Source organism: Bos indicus, chromosome 19 (genome assembly GCF_029378745.1).
Source record: "Bos indicus isolate NIAB-ARS_2022 breed Sahiwal x Tharparkar chromosome 19, NIAB-ARS_B.indTharparkar_mat_pri_1.0, whole genome shotgun sequence".
Taxonomy (NCBI): Eukaryota; Metazoa; Chordata; class Mammalia; order Artiodactyla; family Bovidae; genus Bos; species Bos indicus.
Genome location: NC_091778.1, coordinates 13,242,724 through 13,257,164, shown reverse-complemented (window position 1 = coordinate 13,257,164; position 14,441 = coordinate 13,242,724). Strand labels below are relative to the sequence as shown.

Below are 14,441 nucleotides of genomic sequence, written 5' to 3'. Positions count from 1 at the left end.
AAACAGTTATTAACTTCCTATCCTTGGAACCAAGCCACGAATATGTATCCTTGGTACCTGGAAATAGGTCTTTGCCTCTATAGGTGATGGTTGCTAAATTAATATTGTAAAATTGTTTTTGGTCCCATCTGCCAAATAACAGAACTGTTTTCCATGATACATTTTCTCATCTCTAAATGCAGTGATAACAAAAGTAAGGACAGTGATGCTTTCTATATGGCACAGCTGTGGAGCATCTGAAACTTTCATACAGCAGGGTTTCATCAAAAAAAAGTCTCTTACAAGTAGAATTATTAAACACCCGGCATTAGTCAAACAGTTGAGTCAGAGAGGATTTTAATCTATAGCAATTTCAAAATCCCTGGAGACAGCTGATCTGATTGAGGCTTAAACTGTGAAAGAAAATGGAAACAAACACAAAACTGATTTGTGAAGGCCACTTTTAAAAGACCAAAGCTTCTGTTTCTGATTCTGTCTCTGGACGTTTCGAAGTTTGAAAGCTAATGGGTTTTGTACTTTTCCTTGGCTTTCTGAGCTGTTTGTCAGTGGATTGCACTTTGTGTCTGAGCGCACGGTCCACGTTGAGGGCTGTGCTTTCATCCTTAGTGTAAACTTGTATTTTAGAGGACTCATACTTGTTCCTCAGCTTTAGCTTGGCAACCAGGGCTGTCCCCTGGAAACCAGCACAGCAATATCTAAGGTCCCTAGACTTGCACTGCAAGAGATATTGAGATAGGTGACTTAATAAATCTTTTTGATAGTTTCGGTCTGAGAATGCTTAACAGATCCTGTTCATATGGAATTATCATTTACAACTGTGAATCCTGGAAATGATATATTTTAACCTGAAGTGTTTTATTCAAGATTACAGTAGCAGGCTTTGTTGATTGGGGGGTTTGTTTTTTTATATTATTAAACTGCCATATTATTAGAGTCAAGTAACTGGCCGTTGGTTAGATGAAATGCACGTCACTAAAGCAGTTGCCATGTGTATTATTAAATGTGCCATATTCAATGCTATAGTCTGGGGAAAGACTGTATATATCATATAGCACTATCTCAACTTTAGCTCTTTATAAAGTTCTCTCATGCCACAGAGAGGAATTTCAATGAACTATTGATTCCATAATTTTGTTTAACTCTGCTGCAAGAAGAGTTTCCTGTTGATGTTTGAGTAAGGAATAGATCGTATGTCTTGATTTATCAACACTTAGGTTTCTATCAGTGAAACACACAGCAGTTTCTCGGATGTTGTTCTCCCAGCTCTGAGCCTCTGCTTGACTTGTCTTTACTTCTTGGTGACTAAGTTCCATTATTTTTCTCAGCCTGTTTTCATTGCAGAAAATCATTAGCCCCTTTCAGAATGACAGCCAGAGCAATGAAATGCGTGTGCTTTCTCTAGCTGAGCTAAAGAACACCATAGATGAGGAATTAGACTTCTGTGAGTTATTTTCCACCTCTCCAATGGTCTGGATCTCTTTCACTGATCACATTTTTTTAAGTGGGCAGATAATATTTTGTTGGCAAAACTTCATCGATTGTGTCTAGTGGGGCCACTATTGTAACAGTGTTACTTTTCTATTGATTTAACAAGATAAACTATAAATGATTTGGTTTTTTTTTTTTAATTTATTTTATTGAAGTACAGTTGATTTACAATGCAGTGTTAATTTCTGCTACACAGCGAAGCAATTCAGTTGTACGTTTCTTTTTCGTGTTCTTTCCCACCGTGGCTTATCGCGGGATACTGACTGCAGTGCCCTGTGCTGTGCAGTAGGACTTTGTTGTTTATCCATTCTCTATATAATAGTTTGCATCTGCTAATCTCAAACTCTGATTTGGGTTCTTTATGAAAAGAGGTTTATAGGGAAATTCTGTTTTAGATTCTTCTATTAACAAGAGTCTAGTTGCTCCTGAACCAGGAAATACGTCTCTGATTATGACCCATGCCTTGGAGTCAGCTGCTTGTTATGAAGATGCTAATCTGGAGTTTTGATTGCCTTTGCTTAGAGAGGTATGACCAGTGTGGCGCCTCCTCTTATCAGGGTTCCTTGCTTTGTGTCTTACCTTTAAACAATTTATACAACTAAACATATTGTCTTTTTAATTGTTCCTGTGGCAGACTTTGTAGCTATCCCTTTATTTTAGTGACAGCTCTTGCTCTGTCTAAACTAGTGGTGGTGTAATTATTGTTCATCAAATTACTTTTCAAAGGAGTAGAATTTAAAAATACAACTTGATATGACCAGATCTTCTGATGGCTATGACCATCTTCAAAGTGAAAATATTATTTACACCTTGGATCTGTATGTTCTGCTTTCAGTATCTGTGTGTCCCACAGTGTTACTCTACTGAAACAAAAATCAGTGGGACATTGTGCCACTCTTGCTGGCAAATTCTTACAGAGACTCTTGATTAGGTGGTATGTTTGTGCTTCACTCCTTCACACAGAGATGTATTAAACTACAAGTTTTTCACTTAATAACTTAGATGATTTAGGCATAGTGTAAATTCCATACCTTTAGGTACCTGTGAACAAGTTTCTTGCTGTCTCTTTATATATGTATATTTTAGACTCAGCAGATCTATAATTGTTTTATATGTAGATGCTACTTCCCATGTCGTGTTTCCTCTGATATTTGGAGACTGAAAAAAATACTACCCTGCCTCAGATTTCGAAGTTAATTGTCAGAGGTTCCCTTCTTGTCTAAGGAGAATGCCATTCTGGAAATGGACTTCATAGATTTGCCTGTACACACAGGCTACCCAGAAAAATGAGATCTGAAGGAACTGCTCCAGTTTTCCTATCCACCTGATTAACATCAGCGTCTGAATCAGACAGTATTTCTAGACAACGCATGTCATGATTACTTCCTGTTTTCCCCTTTGTACTTTTCTTTTGGTTAGGTATCTAAGAATTTCTTGCTTTTGTTTGTCCTTTGTAACCCGTGTCCTTCTGGTAAAGGTGTAGGGCTGAAAGGGCAGGAAGGTAGAAATAGTGTCAGGGTCCTGTTCAAACTTTGTTTCCCACTTGGGTGGCTGCAGTTCTTGTTTCAAGATGTGCAGGCTGCATAACTTGTTGGATAACTTAATAACAGCTCTAATTGCTGGTGAGTCATCCACGCAGAGCCTGGAAAGATCTGGTTCGTCCTAAGTTTGTTTGTCCTCGTTTGTAGTTTTACTATGGAAATTGGTGTTTACCAAGAAAGAACTCAAAGCAACTGAGATTCAAAGACAAAGTTATGCCCCACTTGTATGAAGAGCAGACATCTTTGTCAGACTCTACTAAAGTAAACATTTTATAGAGAAAATGTTATTAGAAGTGGTGAGAGCAGCTTGGGTGTACATTCCTGAGCAGTTGACAGGAGGGGAAGGGAAGCTGTGACAGAGCAGTAAAACAAGTTCTTGTTCTTTCCAGCATGCTTTGATATATCAGGTATTGGTGCTACCTCACACACTCCACTAAACAGGGACAGAGTTGCAGATCTGGTATTTGTTGCTGTTCTTGACTCAAGAGAAATGTTCTTTTTTCTGTACAACTGGAGTCATCTAAATGATTTCTAAGGACTTAATTAATTCAGGCTTTCAGCACCCAATTCTTGCAGATATCTAAATAATTTGTTTGCTTGAAGAAAACCCAAACTGGTTTGATTTTATTGATTTTATAATGATCAATTGTGCCTACTTTGTGTATTTGGCATTTTGTGCTGCTGCTGCTAAGTCACTTCAGTCGTGTCCAACTCTGTGCGACCCCACAGATGGCAGCCCACCAGGCTTCCCCGTCCCTGGGATTCTCCAGGCGAGAACACTGGAGTGGGTTGCCATTTCCTTAAAAGAAATTATACCTATTAGAAAAGTATGGTTGGGTAGACAACAAGGATATTATTACAGCAGCCAAATCTCTGCTGGAGAGAGATTCTTATGGAGGCATGGTTTTATCTTACAGAGATTTCTCTGATGCACTGGGGGAACTATATTCCTAAGGGCTATATTTCATGTATCTATAGTTGCCATTCCAATCAGAGGCATACAGACTTTGTTATTGTATCTTAAAGCCATCAGGGGCATAAGAGATGCTGGTGGTAAGAGCAAAGGGATTTATAAGAAACACCGTTCAGTCTACCGTGGTGAGGTCACTTAGCTCCATGATTTTCATAACAGGTGATAGACACCATGGTATTATAGTCATGGTCTTGAACTCTTGCTAAAACCTTCAACAAGTCATGTTTCCTACCTAGCCATTCTTCTCTGCCTCTGTGAAAAGAATGTAAGGGACTTCCCTCGTGGTCCAGTGGTTAAGACTCCCTGTTTCCACTGCCGTGGGCACGGGTTCAATCCCAGATCAGGGAATAAGACCCCACATGCCATGCAGGATGGCCAAAAGACAAAAGAAAAAAAAAAGAATTTTTTTCCCTTTATAAAAATTTGCTGTACCTTTTTGGGCAGGAATATGTTCAAATTATTTCCTAAAATAACTCCCAAATATAAAGGCTATAAAGTTCTTTTGAAATATTGAGCTATTTAGATGATATGGTTTTCATTTAATAGAGTTCCAGATAGTCTTTGTGATTATAAGGTGACGAAAACTCCAGGCATACTTGTACCTTGGGTATTCAAAGCCTTTGTGGAATCAGTAAGAGGATTAGGGATGAGGGTGAAATTAAAAGAAGGCTTAGTCCTGACCTGTGAACAGAGTCCCTTAGAGGGGGAAAAAGGAGGTCAGTAATTTTACTGTGACACTATTTATACTTTGAACAGTAAATATTCAAACTAAGATAATTAAGGTTGGCTTTTTCATTAGAAAAGAGGAAGTCTGTGCCTTATTTCAGCTCTCATCTAGTGAACACCTACTGCCTCTATAGAATCAAAAGTAAATTATAGAGATTAAGAACATAGGGAAAAGAGCTGATTTCCCATCACAAAAGTGCTCAGTCACATCTCTCTCCTCCTGATTTAAATACTCCTTTCATTCTTCTTTCTAATATTTATGGGATGTTAGAAGATGAAATTCAAGTTAACAGTGTGGAAAATTTTAGCTCAGCACAATTAAGGAAAAAATGATTGCCCCACTTGAAGATGAAAAAACTGTAAACAGAAGTAGAAGAAGCTGTTGGGAAAGTTTTTTTCTGATGACACATTGCTTCTTTGAATAAATCTTTGTGTCAGCTGAAAGCTCGCCTTGGCTTTCTCTGTTGCAAGCACCAAGTCCATGACATGCCTTTAAGTCTTTCCTAAGCGTTTGGAGAAGGAATTGATGGAATTCTCCCTACTGTTGATATACCAGGGTACCACATTATTTACATGAGACTTTTGGGCCAAAAGACCCAACTTTTCTTTTTTGTACCGTTATTACTACATCTTTAATACAAGGCTGGACTGTTTATGTAGTCTGTTGCCTGAGACTGTGGTGGCAGAGGGACAATATTGGGGGCAGTATTAGAATTTGTTTAAGTCTGAACCGGGGATTCCATTTGTCTTAGTGACATTAGTGTCAAACTGTTAGTGCCACACTATTTTAAATTGTGTCCAAGAGCCTGAGCGGCTTATGCTTATAGGTGCCATCTATGAACTTAGAAACAAACAAAGGAGCCTCTCTCCACTGACTGTGTAAGCCCAGTGAGCAATTAAAAAGCAGCCCGGGACCTCACCCGGGCAACTAGTCGGAACCAGAGCTTGGGGTATTCCCCTGGATATTGTTGAAAACTGTCAGAGAAAAACTAAAGCAAATAATCAAAGTGGAAATAATTGTTCCTGGGAACAGTTTTGTTTTTGAAGCTTGAGGCAGTGGAAGGAATAGTGACTAGTCACTTACAGATCTTTGGTTCTAGTCTCTGCTCTGCCTGGAACTAGCTCTTTAAGAAATGGCTTCAAAACCCAAGGCTTACTTCTATAAAATGAAGAAAAGAATTGAAGTAGGTTATTTGCAAAGTTCCTTCTAGCTTGAAAAATTGATACGTGTATACTTTAGATCATCTTTGAAGGATTTTTTTTTAATTAGGGTATGGTCTACATATAGCAAAAATGCACATATCTTAATCATACAGCTTGATCAGTTTTCATACCCAGATAATCACCACTCAGATCAAAGTTAGACTATTTCCATCATTTCAGAAAGTTCCTTTATTCCTCCTCCAGTCAAGACTACCTTTGACCCAGACTATGACTTTTATCATCGTAAATTAGCTTTGTTTATATTGAACTTGAAGTAAATAGAATCATTCTGTACATTCTCTTGCATCTGGCTTCTTTTGCTTAATTTAATGTTTTTGAGATTCATTCAAGTATTACAAGTATCGCTAGTTCATTTTTTTACATTGCAGCATAGTTTGAATATAACACAGTTTATGTATCCATTACTCTGTTGTTTTTAGCTTTTGGCATATTATTAATAAGGCTGCTATAAACTTTGCTGTATAAGTCTTTTTTTGACATAGTCAATTCATATCTTCTGGGCATGTACATAGGATTGGAATCGCTGGCTCAGAAGGTAGGCATGTGTTTAGCTTTATTAGGAACTGCCAAGGAAGTATTCCAAAATGACTATACCATTTTTTCATTCTTAACAGCAGTGTGTGAGCCATTCTAGTGAATGTAAACTGTGGTCTTAATTTGCTTTTCTCTGATGAATACTGATACTGGACACCTTGCATGTACTTACTGGAGATTTGGATATCTTTTGCAATGTATTTGTGAAGTCTTTCATCAGTTTTTATTGGGTCTGTTGTCTGTTGAGTTTCAGGGGTTCTTTACTCTGGATGAGGCTTTTTGTTGGATATTTTGCCAGTATGTCCTTTCAATTCATTGCCTTTTCACTTTCTTATTGGTGTTTTTTGACAAGCAGAAATACATTTTTTCCATTATTTTTACTTTTATGTGTTTCAGTGCTTTTCCTTACTAACTATATGGTTCTGGCTTTTGCATTTAGTCTATGAATCTTTTCAAAATATTTTTTATTATGAGATGAGGCAAGGATCAAGGTTCAGTTTCTTCCAGATAAGTGTGTTCCAGTACTGTTCATCAAAAAGATTTTTCCCCCAATGAATTTTGACGATACTTTTTAAAAAAATCATATTTTTCCTGGATTCTCTATTTTCTTCCATACACACACACACACACTCACCCCTGTCTTTTATACCACTATCATACACTATCTTAATAACTAGCTTTTTAGTAAGTTTTGAAATGTAACAAATTAATGTCTCTACTTTTTCCTTTAGTCATTTCTTGGCTATTCTAGAATATAAAATATAGATTAATGTATGGCTTTACATTTCCATGCACGTACATATGCACACACATACCAGCAGATGGTGTGGTCCATGGACCTCTCTGAAAGTGTCCAATACACTTTTAAGGGGTCAGCGAGTGAAAACTATTTTTATAAATATGAATTCATTTTTTGTCTTTTTTTGCCATCTTGACATTCAGTATAGATGGTGCTGAAGCAGTGGTGTATAAACCTGATGGCCTCTTAGCGTGGTAAAAAGCAGTGGCACCAAGCTATGCTCATAGCAGATGCAATTTGCTCATAGTTTTAAAAAAAAGGATATAATTACTTAAGGCTTTCTTGATACAGTAAACATTATTAATTTTATCAAACTTTAGAAGCTAATAAATTTTATTAGATTTTCATGTTTGTGTACTTTTTAATGTTCTATGTATCATAATTGAATTAATGCACACTAGTTGTCTTGAGGGAGTTGTGTGTTTGTTTTGCACTGAACTAGCAACTGTTTTCATGGAATGCCATTTTACTTAAAAGAAAAACTGAAACTTCGTTCATTCAGACATTGGTATTTGGTACAAATGTTCTCAAAAATGAACAAAGTAAACATGTCATTTCAAAAAAAACAAACTGACAAATATTTACTACCAATCATAAAATTCTAGTCTTCAATTGAAAATTAGAAATTTGGAAACCATGTATCCACCAGTCTGCATAACAGGTCCCATACTTAAACACATTTCTGATGAGATAGGTGGTGATACTACCTAGTATGATATTTTATGTCATAAAATAAGTCAACATTTGGAAGATATGCAGTATTTTCCAAATGACTGGTCTTATAAAATTATGTATGGTAATGGACTCATTTCAAGTGCAAGACAGAACAAAGGATTTTAATACGACAGATTGCAGAAGTTAATTGGTATGGTTTCAGATATCATTGTAACTAGCACGTTAAGTGTTCTATCAGGGAAGAATATCCCCAGAATCTGATAAGACTCAGAATATGAATACACGCAATCCTTTTCCAATTCCATTTCTGACTTACATCAATATATGGAGAAAAAGCATTTGACAAAATCCAACATTCATTCATGATGGACTCGCATCAAAGTGGGTGTAAGAGAAGCATAATAAAGGCCAGTTTTGAGAAACCCTCCAGTTACATCTATTCAGTGGTAAAAAGCTGAAAGTCTTTCCTTTAAAATCAGGAACAAGACAAGGATCCCCACTCACTCTTACCACTTCTATTTAACATAGTATTGGAAGTCTCAGCCACAGACATCAGACAAGAAAAAGAATTAAAAAGCATCCAAGTTGGAAGGGAAGAAATAAAACTGTCACTGTTTGCAGATTACATGATACTATGTATGAAAAAACTTAGTCTCCATCAAAAAACTATAATAAATGAATTCAGTGAAGTTACAGGATACAAGATGAATATACAGAAATATGTTGCTTATTCTATAGACTAATAATGAACTATAGAGAAATTAATGAAACAATTTAGAATGGATTAAAAGTTGTAAAATGCCTAGAAATAAATTTAACCAATGATATGACCATAGTGGTTAATATCCAAAATATATATATAGCGCTTACAACTTAATATAAAAACACAATTTAAAAATGGCAATAATTAGCCTCCAATTAAAATAAGTTAGTTTTTTAAAAAAGAAAAAAAAATGTGCAGAAGACCTGAATAGGCATTTTTCCAAAGAAGACATACAGATAGTCAACAACCACATGAAAAAAAGTTCAGCATTGCTATCAAAGTGTAAGTCGCTCAGTCGTGTCCGACTCTTTGCAATCCCATGAACTGTAGCCCGTCAGCCTTCTCAGTCCATGGGATTCGCCAGGCAAGAATACTGGAGTAGGTAGCCATGCCCTTCTCTGGGGATTCCAGACCCAGAGATCGAATCCAGGTCTCCTGCATTGCAGGCAGATTCTTTATTGTCTGAGCCACCAGAAATCAAAGGAGAAATTCAAATCAAAATCACAGTGAGATATCATCTCACAGCTATCAGAAAGGCTATCAATGAAAAATCTAGTCAAAAATAACAAATGTTGGTGATAATATAGAGAAAAGGGCACCCAAGTAGACTGCTGGTGGGGTTCTGGTTTGGTGCAGCCACTACAAAAATGGTATATATTCCTGAGAAAACTAAGAATAGAACTGATCCAGCGGTTCTACTCCTGAGTATATATCTGAAGAAATGAAAATACTAATTCAAAAAGATACATGAACCTCAATGTTCATAGTAGCATTATTCACAGTAACCAAGATAGAGAAGCAGCCTAATTGCCCATCAGCAGATGAATGGATAAAGAAGATATAGTATGTATGTACAACGGAATGTGACTCAGCCATAATAAAGAATGAAATTCTGCCATTTGCAAAAATGTAGATGAACCTGGAGAGTATTATGTTTAGTGAAATAAGACAGACAAACACTGTATATTATCACTTATATGTGGAATCAAAAAACAAGGCAAATGAATAAAATAGTGGTTACCATTAAAGAGAGGGAAAGGGAACTGGGCAAGATAGAGGTAGGTGGGTAGATTAAGAGGCACAAACTACTATGGTGAAATACACAACAAGTATATAGCCATTATTTTGTAATAAGTTTAAATAGAGTATAAAATATTGACTCACCATGTATACCTGAAACTAATATAGTATCATAAATCATCTATACTTCAATAAAAATTCATATAATATACCTCAAAAAAAGAAAGCATGACTATCATTATTTGTAACGTTTCAAAATTAAAATTTTAATGGATTAACACAAAAATGTTTTCAATATTGATAGATATTATCACATACAAAAACTCTTTGGATTCCTATCTTTAAGTACACAAAACGGTCTTAATTCCCCCAAACAACCATCATATTTATATAATATATATACATGTATGTATGTATTATATGTGTATATCTGTATACACACATACTACAGATTAAATGTATATTCATCTCTACAAAAATTTAGATGAGATTTGAGTCATTTTTCATTGAATCTGTGGGTCACATTTAGCAGATTTGACATCCTAACAATATGGACTCTTTCGATACATGAATCTTGTATAGCTATCCATTTATTTTGTTGTTTAGTCACCAAGTAATGTCCAACTCTTTTGCATCGTCATGGACTGTAGCCCACCAGGCTTCTCTGTTCATGGGATTCCCAGCCAAGAATACCGGAATGGTTTGCCATTTCCTTCTCCAGGGGATCTTTCCGACCCAGGGATCAAACTCGTGTCTCCTGCATTGGCAGGTGGATTCTTTACCACTGAGCCTCCAGGGAAGCCTGGTGGTCTTCTTTAATTTCTCCTGATGTTTGTTAACTTTTAATGTAGGAGTCTTACACATATTTTGTAACATTTATTTCAGTCATTTGATGCTTTAATGCTATAATGAATAGCAGGCTTTGTTTTTCAGAATTTTTCCATAGTATATAGTATACAATTTTTGGGGGGGGGCAGTATATTGAACTAGTATCCAGAATCCGTTATAGATTCATGTATTAATTTTAGTAGATCTGTTTGGATTTTTTGCTCAGCAGTCATGTCATCTACAAATAAAGATGGTTATATTTTTTCCCATCTTTACACTTCATTTCTTTTCCCCCTCATTGTATTCGCTTAGATCTCTAGTATGCTGAGTAGAAGTGATGATATTGAAAGTCTTGTCTTCTACGTAATCTTATAGGGAAGTGTTTAACATTTCACTGTTACATATAATGTTAGATGTAGTTGTTGTTTTAAATGAAAACTTAACATTCCTCTATTGTATCATTCCTATATTGGAACACCTGAATCCTTATATTGTATTATTCCTACATTGGAATAACAAAAAATGGACAAAATCCATAAAAGAGCCCAACTGACTTTCTAAAATTGAAAAATATAATTTATTAAATAAATAAATTATTGAATGGGCTTAGCAGCTGACTATATGAAGAGGAAGATAGAATCAGAAATTCAAAAACAAGTCAAAACTTACTTAAACTGAAGTGAAGAAAGAAGAAAATGAAATACAACAAAACTCAGTGTGAGAAATGTATGTTGTGGTATTTACCTGCCTAACGTACATGCAGTTGTTAGAGATGGATGGAAAAAAAGCCAGGATAGGGCAAAATAAATAAATGATGGGCTGAATATTTTCTAAAGTTAATTAAAGACATCAACTCCAATTTCAAGGTTAGCTTGCCCCAAGTAGGATAAATACAAAGAAAACCATATCTTGTCATATCAGCACCCTAATAATCCTGAAGTCCACAAATCACAAAGCAATTTTAATTTTCAGCCTACCATATTTCTTTATTTCTTAGGTTCATATTTGGGTGACAGTTTAACATTTTGACAAAGTTAGAATTATTTTTAAGTTTCTTTGACAGTTTGAGATACCTGTCTCCCATTCCTCTATGAGGAATCGTCAGGATGTTTACCATTAGATGGAAGTAAGAAAATGGGGAACTAGTATTTATTTATAAACAGCTACGTGCCTAACAACGTGTTAGATGTTTTCACATGGTTTATCTCATTTAATCATATTTCATTAGGATCACAGATCCATTTCAGAAATATGCAAAGAGTGGGATTTAAGACACCTAGTTCCTGATACTTAGAAATACTTAGAGTGCGTTATGGTGACACCTCAGATAAGTCCAAACCTCTTTTTACCCTGCCTGATCAAATATTCATTTCAAAACACTGTATGCTGAAATGAGCCACGTGGGAGTTGAAGAGAATCAACTATTCAGGTGGTGAAAATGTGTGAATGCAGCTGGCAGATGAAGCTCCAGTGTGATGAATTCCCAGCTTGTCCTTATTGCTTCAGGCAACGACTGACAGGCTGACTGGTCATTGGCTTTCCATTTCTGGCACTGATAGGACTGAAAATGCTGAGTGTCACAGATACTTAAAAGCTGTCCCTGTTAGAATGGATACAAACAGTGCTGGAGGGTCCTTCTTGCATAGAGCTGTAATCAATATGGTCTAGAGTTCTTGACCTGAACCTATAATTATCTGGTTGTTGTAAAGGTGGCTTATTGTTACAGAAAATGCTTATATTCAGAACTTTGGGGCGAGGTTGTGAATGGAGCGAAGGAAAATAGAGGCTTTGTCCCTCCTTCTCTCCTTCCTAGTATTTAAGAGGCTATCATAATAACCACAGATCAGGGCATTCTTAAAGGATTAGAACATTGTATCTCTAGGATTTTGGGGTGCTGAAGTTTGAATTTTACCTCTGATGTGAAAGTCATGACTTTAGTGTTTGTAGCTTGTGATTTTTCAAATAACAAAACAGAATTTCTTCTCACTGATTGAAATACTTGGATTAGAAGTGCAACTTAAATCATAACACATTTGAACTTGATCTTTTCCTGCAGCTAAGTGTATGCTGACAAAAAGAAATTGAGTAAGCGGATGTTACAGCATCCATGATCCATGAATGTGAGTTGAAGGTGGTGACACTGATAGCAATTCTTAAGTTACTCTTTGTACCAGTGTATGTAAGTATATTGTGATCAAGATTAATTTGCCATGTGAAAATAGCAATAGTGCAGTTAGGAAAGGACTTAACAGTCAATGTGGATCCTGATTGCTGTCACCACTTGGTTTAAGACACCTCTGATGGGCATTATTGGGGCTTCCTTGGTGGCTCAAGCAGTAAAGAATCTGCCTGCAGTGCTGGAGACCCAGGTTCAATCTCTGGGTCAGGAAGATCCCATGAGGAAGGAAATGGCTTACCCATTCCAGTATCCTTGCCTGGAAAATTCCATGGACAAGAGGAGCCTGAAGGGCTACAGTCCATGAAGTCGCAGAGTCTGGGTGGGGATGCCTTGAAAAAGAGGGAAAAAGTAATGCTATATAATAGAGGGCTATTTGAAAACAAGGGTTGTCTTTGTATTTCCACATGCTGGGTATTGGTACCTGCCACAGAGCAGATAATCAATATGTGTTGGATTATTGATTTCTGATGAAACATAAGCCTTTAAATATATCACAAAGTATTTAAAACTTAATAATGTTGCTTCTTTGGATTCATTGGAGAGTATATAACTCCATTGCTAACACTAGCAAGTGGGTACTCTTTGTACCCCCTTCTGATGTCTATGTTCAAGGTCAGGAGGGGCGGCCTTGAGGAGACACCCTTGTCCAAGGTAAGGAGCAGCAGCTGCGCTTTGCTGGAGCAGCCGTGAAGAGATACCCCATGTCCAAGGTAAGAGAAACCCAAGTAAGACGGTAGGTGTTGCGAGAGGGCATCAGAGGGCAGACACACTGAAACCATAATCACAGAAAACTGGCCAATCTGATCACATGGACCACACACAGCCTTGTCTAACTCAATGAAACTAAGCCATGCTGTGTGGGGCCACCCAAGACGGATGGGTCATGGTGGAGAGGTCTGACAGAATGTGGTCCACTGGAGAAGGGAATGGCAAACCATTTCAGTATTCTTGCCTTGAGAACCCCACGAACAGTATGAAAAGGCAAAATGATAGGATACTGAAAGAGGAACTCCCCAGGTCAGTAGGTGCCCAATATGCTACTGGAGATCAGTGGAGAAATAACTCCAGGAAGAATGAAGGGATGGAGCCAAAGCAAAAAGAATACCCAGCTGTGGATGTGACTGGTGATAGAAGCAAGGTCCGATGCTGTAAAGAGCAGTATTGCATAGGAACCTGGAATGTCAGGTCCATGAATCAAGGCAAATTGGAAGTGGTCAAACAGGAGATGGCAAGAGTGAATGTCAACATTCTAGGAATCAGCGAACTAAAATGGACTGGAATGGGTGAATTTAACTCAGATGACCATTATATCTACTACCGCGGGCAGGAATCCCTCAGAAGAAATGGAGTAGCCATCGTGGTCAACAAGAGTCTGAAATGCAGTACTTGGATGCAATCTCAAAAATGACAGAATGATCTCTGTTCGTTTCCAAGGCAAACCATTCAATATCCTGGTAATCCAAGCCTATGCCCCAACCAGTAATGCTGAAGAAGCTGAAGTTGAATGGTTCTATGAAGACCTACAAGACCTTCTAGAACGAACACCCAAAAAAGATGTCCTTTTCATTGCAGGGGACTGGAATGCAAAAATAAGAAGTTAAGAAACACCTGGAGTAACAGGCAGATTTGGCCTTGGAGTATGGAATGAAGCAGGGCAAAGGCTAATAGAGTTTTGCCAAGGGAACGCACTG

The 14,441-nt window shown here is 37.1% G+C and overlaps 1 protein-coding gene across 1 annotated transcript in view; it reads left to right on the top strand.

Annotated features, from left to right (window-relative positions):
- The window catches only part of BCAS3 (BCAS3 microtubule associated cell migration factor), a 586,026-nt gene that overhangs the window by 304,973 nt on the left and 266,612 nt on the right, over positions 1 to 14,441 (top strand). The window lies entirely within an intron of this gene.